Source organism: Hylobates moloch, unplaced genomic scaffold (genome assembly GCF_009828535.3).
Source record: "Hylobates moloch isolate HMO894 unplaced genomic scaffold, HMol_V3 SCAFFOLD_45, whole genome shotgun sequence".
In the NCBI taxonomy this organism is placed as follows: Eukaryota; Metazoa; Chordata; class Mammalia; order Primates; family Hylobatidae; genus Hylobates; species Hylobates moloch.
The window spans coordinates 1,138,466-1,150,909 of NW_026652320.1; the positions used below are offsets into that span (position 1 = coordinate 1,138,466).

General features: G+C 38.8%; 1 protein-coding gene and 2 pseudogenes across 3 annotated transcripts in view; 1 reads left to right on the forward strand and 2 right to left on the reverse strand.

The window, feature by feature from the left end:
* Window positions 1-12,444, reverse strand: part of LOC116463631 (disintegrin and metalloproteinase domain-containing protein 10) — a 158,683-nt gene that overhangs the window by 91,428 nt on the left and 54,811 nt on the right. The gene's annotated exons all lie outside the window — the stretch shown is intronic.
* On the forward strand, window positions 258-1,124 carry LOC116463632 (guanine nucleotide-binding protein G(I)/G(S)/G(O) subunit gamma-10-like; annotated as a pseudogene).
* LOC116463633 (putative heat shock protein HSP 90-beta 4) lies at window positions 6,203-8,761 on the reverse strand (annotated as a pseudogene).

Sequence of the window (12,444 nt, forward strand, 5' to 3'; positions counted from 1 at the left end):
AAAAAATAAAATGTAAGTTAAAATAACAACTTAAGACACAAAACAAAAACTACTGCTCTTTGGACAGATGAATCAATTTTGACTTTCAAATTACTAACTTAGAAATACACAAAAAGTTTTGTTGCCTACAATAGTGGAGAAACCATTACTGGACTTGCCTACCCACCTTAAAAATACAGTTTTTCAGTTATATAAATGAAACAACTGCTTTCAGACAATAGACAACAAGCAGTGAAGGGCTATGATTTAAGAAAAAAGGAACGTGCAACAATGAGAAAGAACTCCAGAAATCTGCACAGGCGTTCACCTGTAGTCTTTGGCTCAATACTGTCGTGGATGCATAAAGAGAGACTCCACAAAGGTGGGCCCGAAAACAACCATTGAGGAGCTGTTAGTTGACCAACTACTGGATCTTGCAAGAGATAGGGATACACCGAAGTTCTGATCAAGCACAGAAGACAGACTTTGTTGTCATTTAATAGAGAACCCAGAAAAGCCACTCCTTGGAAATAGGAACAAACTATTCCTAGAATAAAGGCTACTTCAAACCTATCCTAACAAAGCTTAAAAACAAGGCTCGGCCCTCGGAGCCCTGCGCCGCCGCCATGTCCTCCGGGGCTAGCGCGAGCGCCCTGCGGCGCCTGGTGGAACAGCTCAAGTTGGAGGCTGGCGTGGAGAGCATGTCTCTCAGGCAGCTGCAGAGCTTCAACAGTACTGTATGCAGAAAGCCTGCAAGGATGCCCTGCTGGTGGGTGTTTCAGCTGGAAGTAACCCCTTCCGGAAGCCCAGATCCTGTGCTTTACTCTGAAGACTCTAGGAGAGAAGTTAGCAGAGGAATGCCTTCAAGCACAAAGTGATGAATGACTGCCTTCAAGTCTCAAGAAAACACTTCTCCCTAACTTTTAGAGATATTTCAGCCATTTCCTGTGGCCTGGTCCTATAGCCAAAATCACAGAAATTCATGAGTTTCTACTTGAGTGAGGAAACTGGGTAAAGGAATAGAGTTTTAAATAGTAATAGGTTGTTTTTTTGTGCAAGTACTTTTATACATAAGATAAACAAAAACCTTACCACCAAACATACCAAAATACACCTCTTTCATAAGTGAGTTACTAAGATTTCTATACCTGGAATATCATGTATGTTTCATTTACTGGATGTTCACATTTTAGGAAGGAAAATAGTTTTGTTTATTTAAACAACTGAATACTTGTAAACTGTTGTTCCTGGAAGATATTTATACCATAAAAAATTTGTTCTTTTCTCATGAATTTACAATTCCTACATGAAGACCAGAAAGTGCAAATTGCTGGGAGGAAGAATAGGCGTTACTAATCAACTGATGTCTTGATTTTTCTAAATGGGAAGATTGTTTTATTTTTAACACTAATTACAGGAGCAGATTCTTAGCAAACTTGTTTGGAAAAGTTAATGTTATGATGTGCATTAGGCTGCCCCATCGTGTATATAAATGAAGCAGATTTGATCTTTGTATTCTTACGTTCTTCTACTTTGTAGTTGTGGCTGTACTTAAAGAAATACAGAATTTCATATATTTAAAAATGTTTAAAATGTGACCCACAGAACATTGTAAATGATTAGAAACGAACATGAAAATATCACAACCTAAAAGAATTCTTAACTTCACAAGTGTTTGACTTTGATGATGTGCCTTTGATTTAATTTGAGACACTTTTTCAGAAGTATACATTATTCGTGTTTGTAACAGTCTTTGAAGAGCTTGGAAATAAAATTTCTGCTTAATTAATCATAAAAAAAAAAAGGCTCAAAAGGGTCAAGCTGATCCACAAGTTACTCAACTATCTAACAAAACAAAACTCCATGCTTTTTAAAAAAAAATATGAACAGTTAAACTGTGGTATATCCATAAAATAGGATAGAATTTAGTAATAAAAAGGAACAAACTATTGATAAACACAACAATTTGTACAAACTTCAAAAAAATTATGCTGAGTGGAAAAGTCAATCTCAAAAGATACTACTTGCATAATATGATTCATGCAACAATCGTGAAATAATCTAATTATGGAGATGGAGAACCAATTAATGGTCGTTAAGGATTATAGATGGGGGAGGGGATGAATGTGGCCATAAAGGGATAGCACAAGGGAGTCTGGTGATGCTACCATTGAGTATCTTTGATTGTAGGGATAATTACACAAGACTACCCATGTGACAAAATTGCACAGAATTACGCACAGGCACCCACACATGCACGTACATGTAAAACTGATGAAACTCAAATAAACTCTATGCATTGTACCAATATCAGTCTTGGTCTTGATGTTGTAATATAGTTACGTAAATTGTGAACACTGAGGGAGACTGGGGGAAAGATGTCCAGGACTTCCCAGTACAAGCTCCTGTGAATCTACAATTATTTTTAAATTAAAAGTTTTTTTAAAATCCAGACACAGGTGGGCACAGTAGCTCACACCTGTAGTCCCCGTATTTTGGGAGGGCAAGGTGGCAAGATCGCTTGAGCCCCGGAGTTTTCAATAAGCCTGGGCAATGTAGCAAGACTCCATCTCTAATTTAAAAAAAAAACAAACAACGACGACAAAAAGACACTAAATATTAATCAAAATGTGAAATATCCAATTAAAAACCACAAACTACTAAAAAAACAAGGGGAAAAAAACCAAACCACTAACTATAAAGAAATGTGACAAAGAAGAAGAAAACTGGTCCCCCCCAAAAAAAAAAGTCAGAATGAGTGATAATAGAATTAGCAGACAAGGATTTGGTGATTTAGTGTCTATATATTGTAAATATGTTAAAGAATTATGGGGAAAATATAAGCATAATAAGGAGAAACCAGAAACTGTCGAAAGAGGGGAGGAGAGGGACAGGGAAGAGAGGAGAGAGGGAAAGGGATAAGAGGGGAGGAAACTTCCAGAATTGGAAAATATAATTTCTAAAACGAAAAAAAAAACTATATATATATATATATATCTCAGTGGACTGACTTAAGAGCAGATGAGATACTGCAAGAAAGAGTATCAGTGAACTTGAAGACAGGGTAACAAAAATTATCTAACTTGATGTACAGAGAGATAGAGTTTAAAAAAACAAAACAAAAAACCCAGAGCCTCAGTAACCTGTCAAACAGTAAATAAATAAAGAAGCAAGAGGAGACAGAAAAAAAATTTGATAAAATGATAAAAAACTTCCAAATTGATAAAACTATAAACACAAGTCTAAGAAGCTCAGCAAACACCAAGAAAGATACACACAAAGAAAAACCCACAAGACACACCACAGTCACTGCTGAAAATCAGCGTTAAAAAAAAATCTTAAAATCCACCAAAGAGACTGATTATATGCAGAATGACTGCTGATTTAACATTAGAAATAATGCAAGCAAGCCCGCCGTGGTGGCTCACGCCTGTAATCCTAGCACTTTGGGAGGCCAAGGTGGGCAGATTGCCTGAGCTTAGGAGTTCGAGACCAGCCTGGGCAACACAGTGAAAGCCCGTCTCTACTAAAATACAAAAAATTAGCCAGGCGTGGTGATGTGCGCCTGTAGTCCCAGCTACTCGGGAGGATGAGGCAGGAGAATTGCTTGAACCCAGGAGGCGGAGGTTGCAGTGAGCTGAGATCACACCACTGCACTCCAACATGGGCGACACAGCAAGACTCTTGTCTCCAAAAATAAAAATAAAAATAATAATGCAAGCTAGAAATTATTGGAGTAACTTTTTTAATGCTGAAAGAAAAACAATGTCAATCCAAATTCTATAGCCAATAAAAAAGATCATTTAAAAATACATTGTCATGAAGAATAAAAAAGAAAACATCATTATAGTACTGCAGACATTAAGAGTGATAAAGTAATATTATGAGCATAATGAAAATAAATTCAATTGCTTAGATAAAATAAACTCCTTAAAAGGTACAAATTATGAAAACTATCACAAAATATAGAAAATCTGAATAAGCCCCTATCTACTGAAGAAAATGAATTCATGATTTAAGGCCTTTAGGGAAAATACCAGGGCCAGATGGTTCCCCTGATGTCCTATAAAACTATTTTAAGAAAAGAGGAGGGTAGAGTACTCGACTCATTTTATGTGGCTCACATTACTCTGATTCCAAAACCAAAGACAGACCCCCACCCCCCCAAAAAAAAGACTGATATTGCTTATGAACATAAACAAAAAAATCCAACCAAAAACTAGAAAACTGAACAAAGCAATAAATAAAAAGGACAATACATCATAAGCAAATGAAGTAATAAGAGGCTGGCTTAACGTTCTAAAATCATCAATGTAATTCACCACATTCAAAGGGGAGAAAAGCCACAAAATCATCTCATTAGGTACAGAAAAAGCATCTAACAAATTTCAGCACCCACTCATGGTAAAATTCTCAGCAAACTAGGAAGAGACAGGAACTTCCTTAACCGGATAAAATGCATCTACAAACTCCAGTTAACATCATATTTAAAGGTGAAAGACTGAATGCTTCTCCCCTAAGATTGGGAGTAAGTAAAGATGTTCACACTTGCCACTTTCATGCAACTCTGTAACATTCAGTATGATGTTACAGATACCACAACAAGCCAAGAAAAATAAATAAAAGACACAGTTTGGAAATGGAGCAATAAAACGGCCTTTATTTACAGACAATATTATCTTCTATGTAGCAAATCCTAAGATATCTACCCAAAATCTACTAGAATAAATGAGTTTAACACAAAGTAACAAGATACGAGACTAACATACAAAAATAAAATAGTAGGGCTGGGGGTGGTGGCTCACGCCTGTAATCCCAGTACTTTGGAAGGCCAAAGCAGGAGGATCACTTGAGCCCACGAGTTTCAGAAGAGCCTAGGCAACATAGCAAGATCTTGTCTCTATGAAAAGTTTTTAAAATTAGCCGGGAGTGGTGGTGTGTGGCTGTAATCCCAGCTACTCAGGAGGCTGAGGTGGGAGGATCGCTTGCACACAGGAGATCAGGGCTTCAGTGAGCTATGATCATGCCGCTGCACTCCAGCCTGGGCGACAGAGCAAGGCTCTGTCTCAAAAAAAATAAAATAATATGTTGTGTATTAGCAGCAAACACTGGAAGATGAAATTTAAAAAACAATCTCATTTACAATAGCATTTTTATAGTACTTAAGAGTAAAGATGTTCAATGCCTCTAGTGAAAACAATAAAACACTCTCAAAGAAACTAAAGACCACCTAAGTAAATGGAGAGATACATCATGTCCATGAATTTGAAGACTCCACAGTATCAGAATGTCAACTGTACCCAAATTATCTATAGATTCAACATAATCTCAATCAAAATCCCAGCAGGTTTTACTGTAGAAACTGAGAAGGAACTCTAAAATGTATATGGGAATGCAAAGGACCTAGAATAGCAAAACAATTCTGAAAAAAAAAAAAAGATGACTTACACTATTAGATTTCAAGACATTATGCCAGTTATCATTTTATTGCCTCTGGGTTCCTCCTAATCTACATTTCACTGCCTTCTTGGACCCTGTAAACATTTCTCTTTTGCCAGCTAGTGATAAGCTTTGTCAACAGATGGCTCTGAAGTAGTACTTTTCTTTCTGGTTTCAGGGTGCTTCTGTTCCAGCTGCCAGAGACATGCAACTGGTATACCCTGTGGCGCTCACCCTTCAGCAAAACTTGTTGCCAGTTTTGACTGGTGGTCCCTACCCACCAATACTGGCCCTACCAACTGTGGACCAGCTGTGGCCCAGGGAAGAAGTTCTCTGATGAGCTGCCACATCCTTGCCAGTAATGTCTGAATCCCAACTTCAAAGAAAGGATCCCCATCCAAATTTGTCTCTTTGGTAAATGTCTCTCAGCTCTAGAGTATTTTTTAGAATTTTTTTCCTCATTCTCTTTTAGTTGCTAATCCCCAGAAATAGTAATCCTTTGTGTTGTTTTACTGTATAAAAACAGCATATTCTTTATTTTACATACTTTCAGCACAAAATAAACAACAACAAAAAAAAAACAGGATATACAACATCCAATTCTGCTGTCAAAGTAGGGAGGGAATGGGGCTTGACACCCTTGTTTCCTGCCTTAGACACAAGGACAGGAGAGAAAAAATACTAGATATCAGCAGAGAGAGCCAGGTGGTACAGGACCACTCAAAGCTGCAGTGGGAACCATGGGGACACTATACAAGGGCACACGGTTTCCAAGTATAAACTCTTAATCTACTTGTTCCATGTGAGACACATCCTCATCGCCCCCAGCAGAGCTGGATCTCATCAGGAACAGCAGCACTGAGTTCCTCTGTTGCCACTTCATCTTCATCAATAGCTAACCTAGCTTGATCATGTGGTAGATGCAGCTGGATAGGTCTGAGGATCCTCAAGGGAGAAGCCAGAAGAGAGCAGTGTGGTTTCAAACAGCAGCACCACTAGGTCACTGACAGCCTTGTTGTTCTTGTCTGCCTCAGCCTTCTGCTGTAGTGTCTCCATAATGGGGTGGTTGGGGTTGATCTCCAGGTGCTTTTTAGCCATCATATAACCCATCATAGAGTTGTCCCAAAATGCCTGCGCTTTCATGATCCACTTCATATTGGCTATCTAGCTGTAGGTGCTGGTCACAATGCAGCTGGGTGAAGACACAAGATTGTCACCTTCTCAACCTTCTTATATAAGATTTCTTTCATGAGCCTGCAGAGGTTCTCAAACTTTACCTTGCTCTCCTCTATTATCTTCTTCTCCTCCTCATCCTCAGGTAGCTCCAGACCCTCCTTGGTAACTGAGACCAGGCCCTTCCCATCAAATTCCTTGAGCTGCTGCACACAGTACTCATCAATGGGCTCACTCATATATACTGCCTCGAAGCCCTTCTTCCAGACTTGCTCCACAAAAGCAGAGTTGGCTACCTACTCTTTGCACTCACCAATGATGTCACAGATGGACTTCTGTGCCTCCTTCATGCAAGACACATACTCTGACAGAGATGTCATCTCATCTCCAGACTGGAAAGTGTGAGACCACAGCAGTTCAGACAGGTGTCACCAGTTAATAGAGTCCTCATGGATTCCAAGCCACGAGATTTTAGAGAATGCCTCATCTAATTTCTTGTTATTCTCCTTGTCTTCTGCCAGCCCAGAGAAACTCAAGCCACTTCTTCTTCTTCTTCTTCTTCTTTTTTTTTTTTTTTTTGAGACAGAGCCTTGCTCTGTCGCCCAGGCTGTAGTGCAGTGGCGTGGATCTTGGCTCACTGCAACTTCCACCTCCCAGGTTCAAGCAATTCTCCCACCTCAGCCTCCCAAGTAGCTGGGATTACAGGCATTGTGCCACCAAGCCCAGATATTTTTTGTATTTTTAGTAGAGACGGGGTTTCACCATGTTGACCAGGCTGGTCTTGAACTCCTGACCTCAAGTGATCTGCCCGCCTCAGCCTCCCAAAATGCTAGGATTACAGGCGTGAGCCACCATGCCTGGCCGGCATTTCTTAACAATGTTTTTGCAAATGCCTTCCAAGATTTTGCTCTGCTGGAGCATTTCCCAGGAGATGTTTGGGGAAAGATCCTTAGAGTCAACCATACCACAGATAAAGCCGAGATACTCTGGCATCAAATCATCAAAGCTGTCCATGATCAACACATGATGGACACAGAGTTGTTCATTTTCCTCTTGTTCTCAAAGGGAGCCTGATGAGGGATGAATATCAATGCCCTGAATTCCAACTGACCTTCTACAGGGAATTGCCTGACTGCCAAGTGGTCTTCCCAGGCACTGGTGAGGTTCTTGTAGAATTCTCCATACTCTTCCTGGGTGATGTCATCAGGGTTTCTGGTCCAAATAGGCTTGGTCTGGTTTAGTTCTTCCTGATCAGTGTATTTCTCCTTGATCTTCTTTGTTTTCTTCTTCTTATTCTTATCAGTGTCATCCTCCGCATCGGAACCCACATCTTCAATCTTGGGCTTTTCTTCGTCATCTTTATCTTCCTCTTCTTTCTCACCTTTCTCTTCCTCATCATCACTGATTTCCTTCTCTGGTTCCTTCTCCAAATAAACGGCGATAAGACAGCCTATGAACTGAGAGTGCTTCTTCACTACTTCTTTGGCCCACCTCTCTTCTAAGTACTCTGTCTGATCTTCTTTAAGGTGAAGGATCACTTTGGTATCCCTGTCAATGGGCTCACCATGGTCAACACGTAAAGTGAAGGAACTCCCAGCAGAAGATGCCCAGGAATACTGTTCTTCGTCATTGTGCTTTGTGATGGCTACTTTCTCTGCCACCAAGTAGGCAGAATAAAAGCCAACACCAAATTGCCCAATCATGGAGATTTCTGCATCAGACTGAAAAGCCTCGATAAATGCTTTAGTACCAGACTTGGCAATGGCTCCCAAATTATTTATGAGATCAGCCTTGGTCATGCCAATGCCTGTGTCGACCAAAGTCAGGATGCATTCCTGAGGGTTGGGGATGATGTCAATTTTCAGTTCTTTACCACCGTCCAACTTGGAAGGGTCTGTCAGGCTCTCATAGCAAATCTTGTCTAAGCCATCAGAAGCATTAGACATCAACTCCTGAAGGAAAATCTCCTTGTTGGAATAGAAGGTATTGATTATGAGAGACATGAGTTGGGCAATTTCTGCCTAAAAGGCAAAAGTCGCCACCTCCCCTTCTCGATGGTACACCTCCTCAGACATCTTGAAAGGAAAAGGCTTACAAGCTAAATCTTGAAAGGAAAAGGCTACGAGCAAGGTGGGCTGGGTGTCCAAAATGCACAAGGCACCAAGGCTGCACAGGGGTGATTCAAGAGCTAATTCTTTATACTAAAATTTCATTCTTCAAATTACTGTATGGATTCTGCCCCGTAAATGGACCTTGCTTAGCACATGTACCATAAAGCTACAGTAATCAAAGAGTGGCATAAAAATATAGGCATAAAAATCAATGAAATGAAAGACCTAAGAATATATAAATAGGTCTCAACATATATAGATCACGGCAATTCAAAGAATTGATAGTTTTTTCAAAAAGTGATGCTAAAAAATTGATATCCATGTGAAAAATATTACCCTTGACCCTTACCTCTATCATAAAGAAAAATTAAACTGAATTGCAATACAGACTTACATGTAAAACTGTAACTGGAAACATCTAGAAGAAAACTGTCATGGCCTTGGCAGTCAATGTTATCTTAAGAAACAAAAGCAAAAACCATAAAAGAAAAAAATTTTTTCATTAAAAGGGCTTCTTAAAAATTCAAAACTTCTGCTGAGAAATAGTTTAAAAAAAAAAAAAAAAAAGGCAAGCCACAGTCTGGGAGAAAACATTCACAATACATATATGGTCTGACAAAGAACTTACATTCAGAATATCTTTTTAAAAACCTCTTACAAATCAATAATAAGACAACCATTGAAAGACAATCAACAACGTGAAAAAACACTTCACAAAGAAGATAATACAGGTGGCAAACAAGCATATGGAAACCTACATAACATCATTAGTCAACAGAGAAATGTAAATCAGAACTAGAATAATACATTATCACATACCCTTTGCTAGAATAACATCTCCAAATATTAGCAGGATGTTGAGTACTTGGAACTCACATACTGCTGACGGAAATGGAAAATGACAACATCACTTTGGAAAACTGTTTAGCACTTTCTTACAAAGTCAAACATATAAAAACCGGGCCGGGCACAATGGCTCATGCCTACAATCCCAGCACTTTGGGAGGCCGAGACAGGCGGATCACTGAAGGTCAGGAGCTCAAGACCAGCCTGGCCAGCATGTTTGAAACCCCGTCTGTACTAAACATACAACAATTAGCCAGGTGTGGTGGCAGGTGCCTGTAATCTCAGTGATTTGGGAGGCTGAGGCAAGAGAACTGCTTGAACCCGGGAGGAGGAGGTTGCAGTGAGCCGAGATCGCGACACTGTACTCCAGCCTGGGAAACAAAACAAGACTCCATTTCAAAACAAAAACAAAAACAAACAAGGCCAGGCGAGTTGGCTAGTGCCTGTAATTCCAGTACTTTGGGAGGCTGAGGGAAACTCCATCTAAAACCAACCAACAAACAAACAAACAAAAAAACCATATGACCCAGCAATTCTACTCAAGAAAAAAGAAAACATAAAGCATATATCCACAAAAATAATTGAACACAAATGTTTGCAGCAGCTTTATTTATGACAGCCAAAAACTGAACATAACCTAAATATCTAACAACAAGTAAAGAGAAAGATGTATTCATATAATGGCAAACTACTCAGAAATCAAAAAAAAAAAAAGCCAACTATTGAAAATACGCACTTTTCTTAAGACACAAAAGAATGCAGAATCTAATTCCATTGATATGTAATTCTGGAACAGTCAAAATCTATATATAGTGACAGGAAGCAGATCAGTAGTTGCCTAGGGTGGAGACTAAGGGTAAAAAGTAATGAGGGAATTTTGTGGTATGACGGAAACATTCTTTATCTTGATTTCAATGGCAGTTGCCTAAGTATATACATTTGCCAAAATGTACCTCCAACTATATGCCTAACATGAATATATTTTACATAAGTAGGGGTCAGTAGCATACATTTACTAGCTTCGAAATTGTGTCCATTTTTAAACACTGTCTATTTTCTCTTTTCCTTCATTTCATGTCAATCTTGGCACCCTTTTAGTTCGAGGCTGTACTCACATTCCTCTTGCCAAAAAACTCCCAGGGCTTCCCAGGTACAAGAACTCCAGGCTTTCTCCTTAAAGCCTTAAGGACCCAAGCTACTGCTGTAAGTAATCAACAAAGCCCAACACATCTTCCAAATGAGAACTCCACAAACTTAAAAATAGACTCTCCTGAACAAACAAGTATCCTGCCTCAACTTTTGCTGCCTATCATGTATGTTCATAAAATTACTTTTGCAAACTGATAGGAAATTCTAGGCCATATATGTGACTGTAAATACATAGATTATGTTTATAAAGGTTCATACTATTTTGAAAAATCATTAATTTATCATATTTACACATTTACAGTTACTATAAAAACACATGGTGAAACATATGAAAAATACAACAGACCAACCAACCAACCAAGCGACAACAAAACAGGTCTAACCTGGAGTCATACTCTAATTTTTTCTATTTTCCTCCCTTTCTGATCCTTTATCCCACTTTCTTTTTCTTCCTCTTCCTTCTCCTTCTTCTTTGTCAAATAGAGGATTGAGTTATTATCATTGATCCATACAAAGTCCCTCTCTCATTTATTTTAATTCCCACCCCCTATTTCTATTCCCCGTCTTCCCATGTGCAACCGTCCTAATATGTTTGATATACATCTTTTTGTTTGTACTTTAAAAAAAAAACAAAAAAAAACCGTCTTTTTAATTTCATTTGAATTGTCTTCAAACATAGGTTGATCAAAGAAGTTGTGAAGCATTTTCAAAGTTGAGTTTTTTCCTTGAGATTTGACGCATCTATTTCTCCTGATGATTTCTGTCAATGGATTTCTCAGTTGTTTTTTGTTTTTGTTTTTTGTTTCTCTGAATCTATTTCTATGTCCACTATTTTTCTGTTTATCTCTATACTATAATATACAAAGGATTTTGTATATTTTTCTTTACGATCCACAAATTGTTGGCAAATTTTTTTTTTAATTTCCCCTTTTTTGTATTTGTACATTTTGTTTATAGTTTATTTGTAATTTGGTTGTACTGTCTTTGCTAGATAAACCCAGGACAGCTTTTCATATGTAGAATTGTAAATACAGTAAACAGCTTTTATTTCAGACTTTAGGGCAAAAACTCAAAGAGATTCACCTTTAAATAAAATAAATCACTTCAAAAAGCCAAAAAAAAAAACAAAACACTATCTCAAAACAGCATCGTCATTAAGATTTATTATTCAGCAAAATTGCACCATGAAACCATTGTTAAATGAAAGCACTAGTATTCTATATGGAAAAAAAAAAATTGAGGGCAAAAGCTACAAAAAGATATTTAAGTTTTAATATAAGACCTGGCCAACAGAGAGAGACTCTGTCTAAAAAAAAAAAAAGAACAAACATTCTGGCCTGGCACGATGTTGGTGGTAATCCCAACATTTTGGGAGGCCGAGGCGGATAGACATTTGAGGCCAGGAGTTCAAGACCAGCCTGGCCAACGTGGTGAAACCCTGTCTCTACTACAAATATAAAAATTAAGCAGGATCCGGTGGCTCACACTTGTAATCCCAGCACTTTGGGAGGCCGAGGCGGGTGGATCACCTTAGGTCAGGAGTTCAAGACCAGCCTGACCAACATGGTGCAACCCCATCTCTACTGAAATTACAAAATGAGCCGGGTGTGATGATACATGCCTGTAATCCCAGCTACTCGGGAAGCTGCAGCAGGAAAATCGCTTGAACCCGGGAGGCAGAGGTTAAGGTGAGCTGAGATTGCACCACTGCACTCCAGCCTGGGCAACAAGAGTGAGATTCTACCTC